Source organism: Coptis chinensis, chromosome 8 (assembly GCF_015680905.1).
Source record: "Coptis chinensis isolate HL-2020 chromosome 8, ASM1568090v1, whole genome shotgun sequence".
In the NCBI taxonomy this organism is placed as follows: Eukaryota; Viridiplantae; Streptophyta; class Magnoliopsida; order Ranunculales; family Ranunculaceae; genus Coptis; species Coptis chinensis.
This window is the reverse complement of record NC_141463.1, coordinates 38,854,569-38,866,890: the sequence shown is the minus strand read 5'-3', so window position 1 is coordinate 38,866,890 and position 12,322 is coordinate 38,854,569.

Sequence of the window (12,322 nt, the reverse complement as noted above, 5' to 3'; positions counted from 1 at the left end):
AATGAGAGTTTTACGAGGGGAATTATACTACGATGCAATATGAAATTGATTATTGAATTTAAACTACGAATGCTATGGAAATATGATTGTTTTTGAATCTAGATAAATGATTGGAGGGGAATTGAATCCACCTCGAATCCAACTTGATAACCTAGCATAGGTTCTTGTATCTCGATTCTTACGTTCTTACGGCAAGAATTTCAAGTTCTAATCCCTAGTGTTCATGGCATTTCTACCAAATACTAACTAGCATGTGAGGTCGTCCACCCATTCTCATGGCGAATCACGACCTTCTAGAGTGGAATAAATTCCACAATGCTTCTACACTATACCACTAAGTTTTTATCAAAGCTTCATTAACCCCTCTAATGGAGGTTTTAGCCTCGAATCATCAACCCATCATTTCCCATTGAATTATAACTACACATCATATCAAAATTCTAACTTTACTAATCTAAATTAAACAATAATTGAAATCTAATTAATTAACTAAGAATGAAATAAGAACAAGAATTTAAACTAGATCTATAAATGCAAATGACAAAAATCGAAATTGAATAATAATAACTATTTTATTTATCTAATTAAATGACAAACAATCATTCAAGGAATTAAATAAAAACAAGATATGAAACTAATTAAATTAAACTAATTAAATCTAAGGAAAACTAGATCTAGAATTAATTAATGGAGGCTACTAATCTAATTCTAATCTAGGTCTAACTATCTACCATTAACAAAGAGTGAAGCTTTGATTTTTATACATTCAGATCCAAAAATCGTGGATGGGCTTGGAGCCATGTTTTGGGCCAGAGAATCAGGCCCAAAACCCAATTCTTTCAGTCCAAAAAGGCCTCTTCAGTTGCAGTTGGCTTCAATAGACTTTTCTTCCACTTCTGCTCCTCTGATTGGGTCAAGGCTTAGACCATTGGAAAGCTCTTTCCGAGCCGGTCGTTTTGACATAAGGTAGGCCCCATTCCGAGGTCTGAGTCCAAAGATACGACCTTCGGAAGTTCTGCTGACTTGTGTGCTGTTTCTGCCCGCGTCGACTTTTCAGCTTTTGACAGGGCTTTAGAAAGGCTTTATCTTCTTGAATCTAGGCCTTTAATCATGGAACTCCTTAGTAACTGACCTTTGCTCATTTATCTCGCTAAAGTGGCACATTTCTGCACATAATGGACTTTGAAGTCTGAAATGCATAAAAACACGTAATCAGTGTTAACTCTTAATTATTACTCACATAATTGGTCTAATAGTATGACTGTTACAGGGTTAAAACTACAGTTTTGGGCTCTTATCAAACCACCCCCAAACAGCATTTTGCTTGTCCTCAAGCAAAGATGAGAAATTAGAATAAGTGACAAAAATGGAGTTCTAACTACTCGTTTATTTGAGTCGATTGATTGACCATATGCAACAAGGCCTTTAAACCACTAGGAATTCCCTAGTGGACGAAGTTATAAGCCTCGTGAGAGTTTTCCAATTGAAGGTACTCACAAACTTCATCTATACTACAACGACTAAGAAATAAAACTATTGTTTCCTTTATTCATGCTCTAAATTAACTATACCTCTCACTAGCAATGCATATAGAGTAATCAAGTTGAAACCTAAGCTAATATATGCATAATAATCAATCATCTACTTAATAAACATATATACAATGAGTAATACTATGAAATGCAATAGCAGGTCCGTTTCTCGAAACTTCGGAATAGCGTCCTTAAGTAGGTTCTCACAATAATAGTCAAGATACAACACTCGATTTTTCCACTCAAGTTTATTTACTCTAGTGCTTAGTGATGGCACGCTTTACCTTACAATCTCAATGACACACAAGGAAGCCAGAGTCGATCAAACACATCCGCCACTTACTATCACACTAACCTATTCCTAATCGAGCTAGAGGTCTTTATTAGGTGTCATGGGATTAGGAGATGGTTTAAGAAGGAAGGAAATGGATATTCAAAAGGGACAAGTCCGAGATAATAGAGTCTTCATATTATGTAACTAGAGAAAACCTTGTTATTTACTTTTTTGCTTCTACACTTTGTTTCCATCCTTAGCCATATTTTTTTTTTCCTTTTCTTTGGCTTTGACTCCTTTTATTCTATTTTTTGGAGTTTTTATTTTATTTCTATTTCTATTTTTCTTTTCTTTGGATGGAAACTTCTTTTTTTATTTTCCAAGCAATTAACTAACTTTTTGTTTACACGTGGTTTTCTCTTCTTCTTTCTTCCTTATTCTATTATCAGACTTATTCTAAATTGGGTAGGTTGATTTTTTTTTTTTTTTTTTTTTAAATTTTATTTAATTTTGTTTTGTTTTTGTAGTAGGGTAAATGATTTGTGGTTTATGAAAGGCTAAAGAAAGGCTCAGAGGGGCGACTAGCGGAAAATAATTCATAGGTTTGAATTTCTAGCTATATCGATCCAAAGAGGGCCTAAATTCTCGCTTAGGATATGGTTTAGTGATCAAGCAAGTGGACGTGTGATTTCTTTATCCGGATTTTACTTCTCCCTTGTGTCATTTCTCAAATGTTTCACTCTTATAAGGCTTTAGGCTATATTCTTACAGGGTTTGTAGAATAAGTACTCTAGCCTAGATTTCAGAAACTTACTGCCAAACAATCGTAGATACTCATGTAATATATTTATAGATAGATGCAAAGATTATTACCTACATATTAAACTAAGTTTCTAAAAACTATTCTAATGCAAAAGCTACGTGAGACTTCTAGATTATTAAGAGGTTTGATAAGAGCCCAAAACTGTAGTTTTAACCCTGTAACAGATATACCTTTAGACCAATTATGTAAGTAATAATTAAGAGTTAACACTGATTACGTGTTTTTATGCATTTTAGGCTTCAAAGTCCATTATGTGCAGAAATGTGCCACTTTAGCGAGATAAAGAAGCAGAGGTTGGTTACTAAGGAGTTCCGTGATTAAAGGCCAAGTTTCTAGAAGACAAAGTTTTCCAAAAGCCCGGCCAAAAGTCGAAAAGTCGACGCTGGGCGTAAAACAAAACACAAAGTCGCCAGAACTTCGAAGGCCATATCTTTGGACTCAGACCTCCGAATGGGGCCTACCTTATGTCAAAACGACCGGCTCGGAAAGAACTTTCCAATGGTTTAAGCCTTGATCCAATCAGAGGAACAAAAGTGGACGAAAAGTCTGTTGAAGCTAACTGCAGCTGAAGAGGCCTTTTTGGACTGAAAGAATTGGGTTTTGGGCCTGATTCTCTGGCCCAAAACATGGCTCCAAGCCCATGCACGATTTTTGGATCTGAATGTATAAAAACAAAAGCTTAGCTCTTTGTTATTGGTAGATTTTTTAGAAAAGAATAGTAGATTTTTAGGTTAGAAAATAAAGGTAGCTTAGAATAGAAAGTAGCCATTAAAATAGCTTCTAGATCTAGTTTTTCATGTAGATTAATTAAGTTTAGTTCCATTTCAATTATTGTATTAGATTAAACCTTTGAATCTTGTTCTTCATTTTGATTAGATCAATAAAGTAGTATTTTTATCAATTTCGATTTTGTCATTTCCATTTCTAGATCTAATTTCAATTCCTGTCCTTATTTCATTTGAGTCATTAAATTAGATTTCATTATTGTTTAATTAAGTAAATTTCAATTATTTATATCATGTTTAGTTTAAATTTAATCGGAAATGATTGCGTAATGATTCTCGGCTAAACCTCCATTAGAGGGGGTTGAGAAGCCTTGATGAAAGCTTGATTCCGATTAACGTAGATTTGTCGTAATTTCCTTTCCATTCTAGAAACGTTTAGTTCACCATGAGAATGGGTTTAATCGTTCACATGCTAGTTATTAATTGGTAGAAATGCCATGTGTAATTAGGGATTAGGAAGAACCAATTATTTCGCGGCGATTCAATTCGGATTACGACGATTTGTAGTTAATGGGATTAAGTCGAGTTAAGGTGGAATCAATTCCCCTCTAACTCCTTATCATCGAATCAACGTAGCATTCCCTTAGTTATTCCCATCGTCGACTAGTTGCATTTCGTGGGTAGTTGCATCGTAGTCTAGTTGCCTTTTTCGTAAATCTCTCATTAGACCTTAAGTAGAGAGTACAACACGTGAGAACATAGCATGCGGAAGGACTAGGAGTGGAACGAATCACTCTACTCCACTATATCTCATAGACTTGAGAGTAGAATCTTTGATAAATATAGATCGATAGGAAAAGTTTAGTTTTACTTACGTTTAGAGTTCATCGCTTTATTTCGTAGGTAAAGCTATTCATTTTACAATTATAAAGCATAGAGAAAGAAACAATACCAATATTCCTAAGTGTATAGCATAAACTTTTTATTTTTATTTTTTTTAAGACAAATAATACGTAATATACAACCTAATATGTGCTTAACATTTACATCATGTTTTTATACCACCCCCAAACAATTTGGGAGAAGGGGGTTCATGAAACAATTCAATAGCACAATTAAATTATGTAACTAACTAATTTTTATAATTTTTAACATTTTATAAATAAAAGTGCATAATTTACATCCTAAAAGTGTCTAATTTTTGCAAATGTTTCTATCCCACCCCCAAACAATCGAACGCTTTATCCTCAAAGTGTCAAGAGATAAGGAAAGAATTTACCATAGAAACTTGGCAAAAAATTGGCGCACTATAATGTAAAATATTGTAAAGATGATATGATAATATGAAGCACAATTAAACCGGCACGCACTAACTAACACAAACTCTATTGGAGTAAACATGACAGCTTAGGGTGGCAACATGATTTGAAACGAATACCAAAATCATGCCCCCCAAACAAAATTGGAAAACTATTTTTAAGTTTGAAAATTTTGTTTGGCCTATACTCCTAAAGTTGGTATTGTACGAAAATTTGGGTCTTTTAAAGTCGATTCCCTAGACTTATCTAAACATATGTATGAATATGCAGTTTATCATATATCAACAACCTAAATAGTTGTGGATCGTTCCATAAACAAATATCACAGAAAACATATCCAAACACAATCAAGCACCAAGATTTCCTACGACGCGACCTAGTGGAATGAAAGCTAAGTCGGATAGACCTATAACATAACCGAAAGCATGCACCTTTATATTTCATCTTTGAACGAGAGGGTGTCCTAGTGAATAAGTGTGGAAAAGTGAATGGTTGTGGAAGATATGGTGGATTGGGATAAGTTTTAGAGGGAAAGCATGGAAAAAATGAGGATGTGGGTTTAGCACAAAACTCATTCATGGTGTAGTTAGGTGGGGGCCTCAAGTCTGAAAATGAAGGTGTCAAGTGGTTTATCCTTTGGAAGTATTTGTTTACTAGGTGGATTTAAAAAATCATGAAGCATGGGAGAAACTAAAGGATCGAGTGCAAAACTCGAGGTTCCTTTGAAAAGATGGAGGGTGGGGAATATTGGTGATGGAAGGTGAATGATTCTCGCCTAGAGCTCTCAAGTCCATATCATCGTAAATCTTGATATATGCAAGACATTCCTCAATAGGTGGGTCAAAAGGATCACTTTGGGATAGAGATTGAAAAATTCATCTTCCGTCATAAAGCATCAAGGGATGAATGGTTGTTGGCAAGGGGGACTCGAAGTGGTAAAGAAGCGGTGCAAAAAGAGTTGTAGGAATTCTTCTTCGATTTCGCCTACTACCGTGGAGTCATTGTTAAAGTCGGAATTTCGGGAAAGGAATTTGTTAATCTGTTTCTCCGAAACATGTTTTTGAAGTAATCTTGAGCTAAGCTCTCGATCATGCTAACCTCGCCATTTGTAGATGAATCGATATCTCGGTCCTCGCTTTGAAAACATTTACCTCAACGTAAAGATGGCCAAAGGACAAGGAACATCGAACCATCAAGCGGCAGCTTTTATGAGCCGCGTTGGCGAGAGTCAAGAAGGGACGCCCTAAAATGATAGGTAAAGAGTCGTTAGTGACTTCGCGGTCGAGGATAACGGTCGGCCGGGTAGTAAAAATTTTGGACTTTAACCAAAGACGCGTTTTCAACCACACCCTTAGGATACTTAATAGACCGATCACCTAATTGTAATGTCATTTTAGTAGGTTGCATCTCCTCTAGACCTATTTGTTTATACAAATAAAATGGGAGTAAGTTAACACTAGCCCCGTGTCTAGTAAATAGCGGTCGTCATGTGAGAATCTCCTAAGGTGCATCAGACAAATGGGATCGACTAGGGTCCTTGTACTTAACAATTCCATTATTTTAGGATAAAGTTGGGAACCGCTCAGAGTTAGAAAGCATTTTTAGGTATATTGGTCTTACGCCTAGTAGTGCACAACTCCTTAAGAAACTTAGCGTGGTTAGGTAGCTTTTTATAGCTTCGAGAAAAGGAAGGTTTATCGTTAGATTTTGAAAACGTTCCTAATCTCCTCAAAGTTAGTATCCCGGTTAGCATGGCTAATTTTCGAGGGAATGGTGGTTTCGCTTCTATATTTAGCGTATGGCTCAACTTGATGTGTAACCTTGGCTTTTGTTTCTTAGGTTGTGGTTTAACCGGTACCTCTACGGTGGTAGGTTCTTGAGTTTCTATTTCGTATCTAGTTCGATATCCGGTGTAGGAGTATGATGAGGTAACTATAAGCATAGTTACTTTGTTATCAACCACTCTTCCGAGCGGAGAGTGGTGATGGCATTTAATGACCCACGGATGTAGTTTTCCGTACTAGTATTACCGTTTACCTCAAAGGCTGTGTTTGCTGTTCTAGGGTTGGGTATCGCTTGGCCTGGAAACACTCCTTTTGGTTGGGCTTTCTCTTGGGCTAACTGTTGGTTTAAATTATTAACGGATTGTAGAATGTGTTGGTTAGATTGAGCCATGGTTTGGAAAAGTTGTTGGCTCACTTGTATGAAGGTGTCAAGACGATCCGGTTGTGTGGGTGTAGTAGTCACGGGTGGTGTGACTGGAACTATCTCGCGTTGATTATTTATGGGCGGATTGTGATAGTTATTATTTACCGGAACGATACCTCTATTAGCATTATAATTATTATAACTACATTGACCTTGTGCTTGACTTTGTCGGTTGCACTTGGTTGTTATAATTATTATAATTACCCCCGATCCCCGCCCTTGTTGTGGTGGAGCTTGGTTATAACTGCGGCGTTGGCCTAACATATTGATTATTGTACTCGTAGGTGTGACTTGTTGGTTATTTCTCCAACCGAAGTTGGGATTTTGTCTCCAAGGGCGTTAGGTTCACTATTAATGGAACAAGAATGTTCATAAGCTATAGGGCGGTGGGAGTTCGGGATGCTCGGGACTCCAACGTAAAACTACATGGATTTGAATTGACATTCATGACGGGATATGCTTTTGTTGTATAGAAATGGCCTCAACCTTTTTGTGAGGGATTCAATTAGAGTTTTAAGCTCGGGGATCTGATTTAACCTCAAACATACTTGGTAGCCTTAATCTGTTGAAGAAGAACTAGCTGAGCGGGAGTAATCGCCACTACCCCCAATTATTATTACGCTTTAGTCCGATCTTCCAAAAATTTATATGCCTCGAGGCTCCTTTACTTAGGAAACTACCCCCATTCATTATGTCTAGGACTTCTTTATGGTGGTGTAGAAGTCCTTTGAAAAAGGCACTAACTAACGGTCTTTTTGCTAGGTGATGGTGTGGACACTCTATAAGGAGATCGGTGAAACGATTCCAAGCCTCGAAAATGATTCATGAGGATTATGTCGAAAAGAAGTGAATCTTGGAAAACATTTCATCCGGCCTTTAGGGGTGGGTAAAAATGTTCCATAAACAATTTGAACAAGTTTGGCCCATGAGTCCACGTAATTAGGCTTGGGCAGTTAACCAAGACGCCTTTATCGCCTAAGGTGAAAGGGAATACCCTCAATTTAATTTGTTCTACACCAACCGTAGGATGGTGGAATGTTGTAAGGACTTGTTCAATCCTACGCGATAGCCGATAAGGTTTTTCATGGTCTAAACCATGAAAAACGGGTAACAAATTAAATATATTTGGGGGATGCGGAAATCCCCATCGGTCCGCTAGAACGATGCAAGATTTAGGGCTATCGTTTCAAGGCTTTATAAAAGTCGAGAGAGGTCTCTCTTTCTTCATCCATAATATCGGTGGTGTATGTGAAATAGTAGCTAGAGGTGTAGTGGGTGGGAAACTAGATAGACTTGTTTGTTGACGTTTCGTGTAATTACGTTAGTTGTTTTTCTTCGACCGGACCTTTAATCTCATGCAAGACTAAGTCGAACTTAACTAAACATGCAACACTCCAAATAATTCTGATATACTAGTAGAAACCTCTAACTGGAGATGCGAGGTATGGAAGAAAGGAATACCTGATAGCGTCCTTGCTTTGTTTATGAATAGCGTTTTGTTTACGCGTGTTCAGTGTAAATAACAAGTTAGAACACTGAAAAACTTAAAAATCGAAGTTTTAAACAAACTTGTTGAAATCCGGGATTTTTGGCTTAGGGCGCAGTGCGCCGCGATAAGCGCAATCGCCTCCTTGTTCCAGTGACTTAGCGCGGGTCGCGCTTGGTATGAGGGCCCCCCGCTCGTGGTCCAGTAAAATAGGGCGGGTCGCGCTCGTGTTCCAGACTATAGGCCAGATGCGCCTTACAGCGCCGGTCGCTCTTCTGTAAATTTGTCGGAACTTTTTCAACGCTGAAATGGATAACCACAGTATGAATCAAACAAGGGTGGGTGGGTGAAATGGGACTTAAAAATGACTAATTATACTACGAAAACAATGCTAAAGGTAATTAAGATGGCAGCGGCGCCATTTGATAAAAGGTAAATTGAATAGTCGATCTACCTACGAAATGAACAATGAACTCAAAACGTAGGTAAACTAAAACTTTCTTATCAGCCTATATTTATCAAAGTTTCTACTCTCAATTCTATCGAGATAGAGTGGAGTAACAAATTCGTTCCACTCCTACTACTCTAGCATGTAATTGTTTTCTAATCTAATTAATCAGTCTTAAGTCAATGAGAGCTTTACGAAGGTGATATACTATGATACTTACTGAATTTGATTATTTGAATTTAAACTACGAATGCTATGGAAATATGATTGTTTTTGAATCTAGATAAAGGATTAGAGGGGAATTGAATCCACCTCGAATCCAACTTGATAACCTAGCATAGGTTCTTGTATCTCGATTCTTACGTTCTTACGGCAAGAATTTCGAGTTCTAGTCCCTAGTGTTCATGGCATTTCTACCAAATACTAACTAGCATGTGAGGTCGTCCACCCATTCTCATGGCGAATCACGACCTTCTAGAGTGGAATAGATTCTACAATGCTTCTACACTATACCACTAAGTTTTCATCAAAGCTTCATCAACCCCTCTAATGGAGGTTTTAGCCTCGAATCATCAACCCATCATTTCCCATTGAATTATAACTACACATCATATCAAAATTCTAACTTTACTAATCTAAATTAAACAATAATTGAAATCTAATTAATTAACTAAGAATGAAATAAGAACAAGAATTTAAACTAGATCTATAAATGCAAATGACAAAAATCAAAATTGAATAATAATAACTATTTTATTTATCTAATTAAATGGCTAACAATCATTCAAGGAATTAAATAAAAACAAGATATGAAACTAATTAAATTAAACTAATTAAATCTAAGGAAAACTAGATCTAGAATTAATTAATGGAGGCTACTAATCTAATTCTAATCTAGGTCTAACTATCTACCATTAACAAAGAGTGAAGCTTTGGTTTTTATACATTCAGATCCAAAAATCGTGCATGGGCTTGGAGCCATGTTTTGGGCCGCAGAATCGGCCCAAAACCCAATTCTTTCAAATTCAAAAGGCCTCTTCAGCTGCAGTTGGCTTCAATAGACTTTTCGTCCACTTCTGCTCCTCTGATTGGGTCAAAGCTTGGACCATTGGAAAGCTCTTTCCGATCCGGTCGTTTTGACATAAGGTAGGCCCCATTCCGAGGTCTGAGTCCAAAGATACGGCCTTCGGAAGTTCTGTTGACTTGTGTGCTATTTCTGCCCGCGTCGACTTTTCAGCTTTTGACCGGGCTTTAGAAAGGCTTTATCTTCTTAAATCTAGGCCTTTGATCACGGAACTCCTTAGTAACCGACCTTTGCTCCTTTATCTCGCTAAAGTGGCACATTTCTGCACATAATGGACTTTGAAGCCTGAAATGCATAAAAACACGTAATCAGTGTTAACTCTTAATTATTACTCACATAATTGGTCTAATAGTATGACTGTTACAGGGTTAAAACTACAGTTTTGGGCTCTTATCACAAGGTATGAACTAAAATGATTCAATGATAAGGAATTAGGGGGGATTTGAATCCACCTTAACTCAACTTAATTTACTAACGAATTAATCGTCAGAATCCGAATTGAATCGCCTTGAAACAATTGGTTCTTCCTAATCCCTAGTGTTCATGGTAATCTCTACCAACTAACATCTAGCATGTGAAGTATTCAACCCCATTCTCATGGTGGACTAATTACTTCTTGAGTTGAATGGGAAATTACGACTATTCTACGCTAATCGAAATAAAGCTTCATCAAGGTTTTTCAACCCCCTCTAATAGAGGTTTAGCCGAGAATCATAAGACTATCATTTCTCATGGAATCTAAACAAGACATAATATAAAGATTTGAACTTTACTTGTTTAAACTCAATTCGAAACTACTCATGCAATAATTGAATTAAACTAATAATGACAAATAAGTAAATCTAAGGATTTAAGCTAATAAATAAATGAAAATGAAACTAGATTATGGAGAACTAATTAACTTTATTTATCTAATGAATAGCAATAACAATAATTTAATACTGAATTTAAGGCAAGAATAAAAAGTAATTAATTAATCTAAAACTAGATCTAGAACTAAGGTTTAATGGCCACTTTTCTTATCCTAATCTAATTTATTTTCTAACCTAACTATCTACCATTAATAAAGAGTCAAGCTTTTGTTTTTATACTTTCAGATCCAAAAATCATGCATGGGCTTGGAGCCATGTTTTGGGCCGGAAAATCGGACCCAAAACCCAATTTCTTTAGTCCAAAATGGGCTTTTCAGTTGCAATTGGCTTTGACAAATGTTTCTTCCACTTCTGCTCCTCTAATTGGGTCAAGGCTTAGACCATTGAAAAGCTCTTTCCGAGCCGGTCGTTTTGACGTAAGGTAGGTCCAATTCCGAGGTCTGAGTCCAAAGATATGGTCTTCGAAAGTTTTGTTCGACTTTTTGCACGTGGACTTTGACTTTTCATCTTTTGACTGCGTGGACTTTGTCTTCTTGAAAACTTTTCATCTTTTGACCAGGCTTTACAGCTAAAGGCTTTGTAATTCTTTGAAAATTGGCCTTTAATCTTACTTATTATTAACTCCTAAAAACCGATTGTTTTGCTCCTTTATCTCCCGCTAAAGTGGCATACATTTTGGGTTAGTTATAATGGACTTTGAAGCCTGAAATGCATAAAACACGAATCAGTATTAACTCTTACTTATTATTCACATAATTGGTCTAAAAGTACGATTGTTAAGGGGTTAAAACTACAGTTTTGGGCTCTTATCAGTCCCCCTGCCTCCACCACTGGGAGAGGGTTTAGTTGGTGGAAGCATAGATTTTTGGGTTAGTTAGACTCCCCCCCTCTTTTCAAAAATATTAGTGATACCCCCAAATTCCAAGATCCAACAGCTACGAGATGAAGTTTGCAAATGGGGTATCACTAATATTTGAAAATAATGGAGGGGGGGGTGTAACTAACCCTATATATTTTTGCATTACTTCAAATATTAGCAACATTCAAAACTTTGTGATTACTGTTGAAAACATTATTATTTCTAACTAACCAGATGAAATCAGCAATGTTTAAAAGATGTGAGATGTTTTGAATGATAGTCTTTATTATTATTTGGTTGAGTTATTAGATTACTAATTAAGGTTTTTAAGCTTTAAGAATGGTTCCAGTTTTCAGGTTGCAAGGATAGGTCGGGGAGTTGTGTTTGGAAGCCAAGGCATAGCTATGGATAAAGGCTAGCTTAATTAGGTCTATGTTGCCCAATTAACCCTTATCAAACCTAAAGTACACAAAGTCTGGAGATTCCCACTTGGAAATCCATAAAGGTTTTCCTTGGTATAGAACTTGTTCTTGTAAATTTAGGGACAGACCATGTGCTGCAACTTGGTCAGTGGATAAGTTAACTTCGCGCCATGCATGTATGTGAGATCGATCATCACATAACTCAAAATCCTTTTACAAGCTTCCTATTGCGGTCTCACTTCCCATGGAAGTTTAGATGTGCCAAAAGCC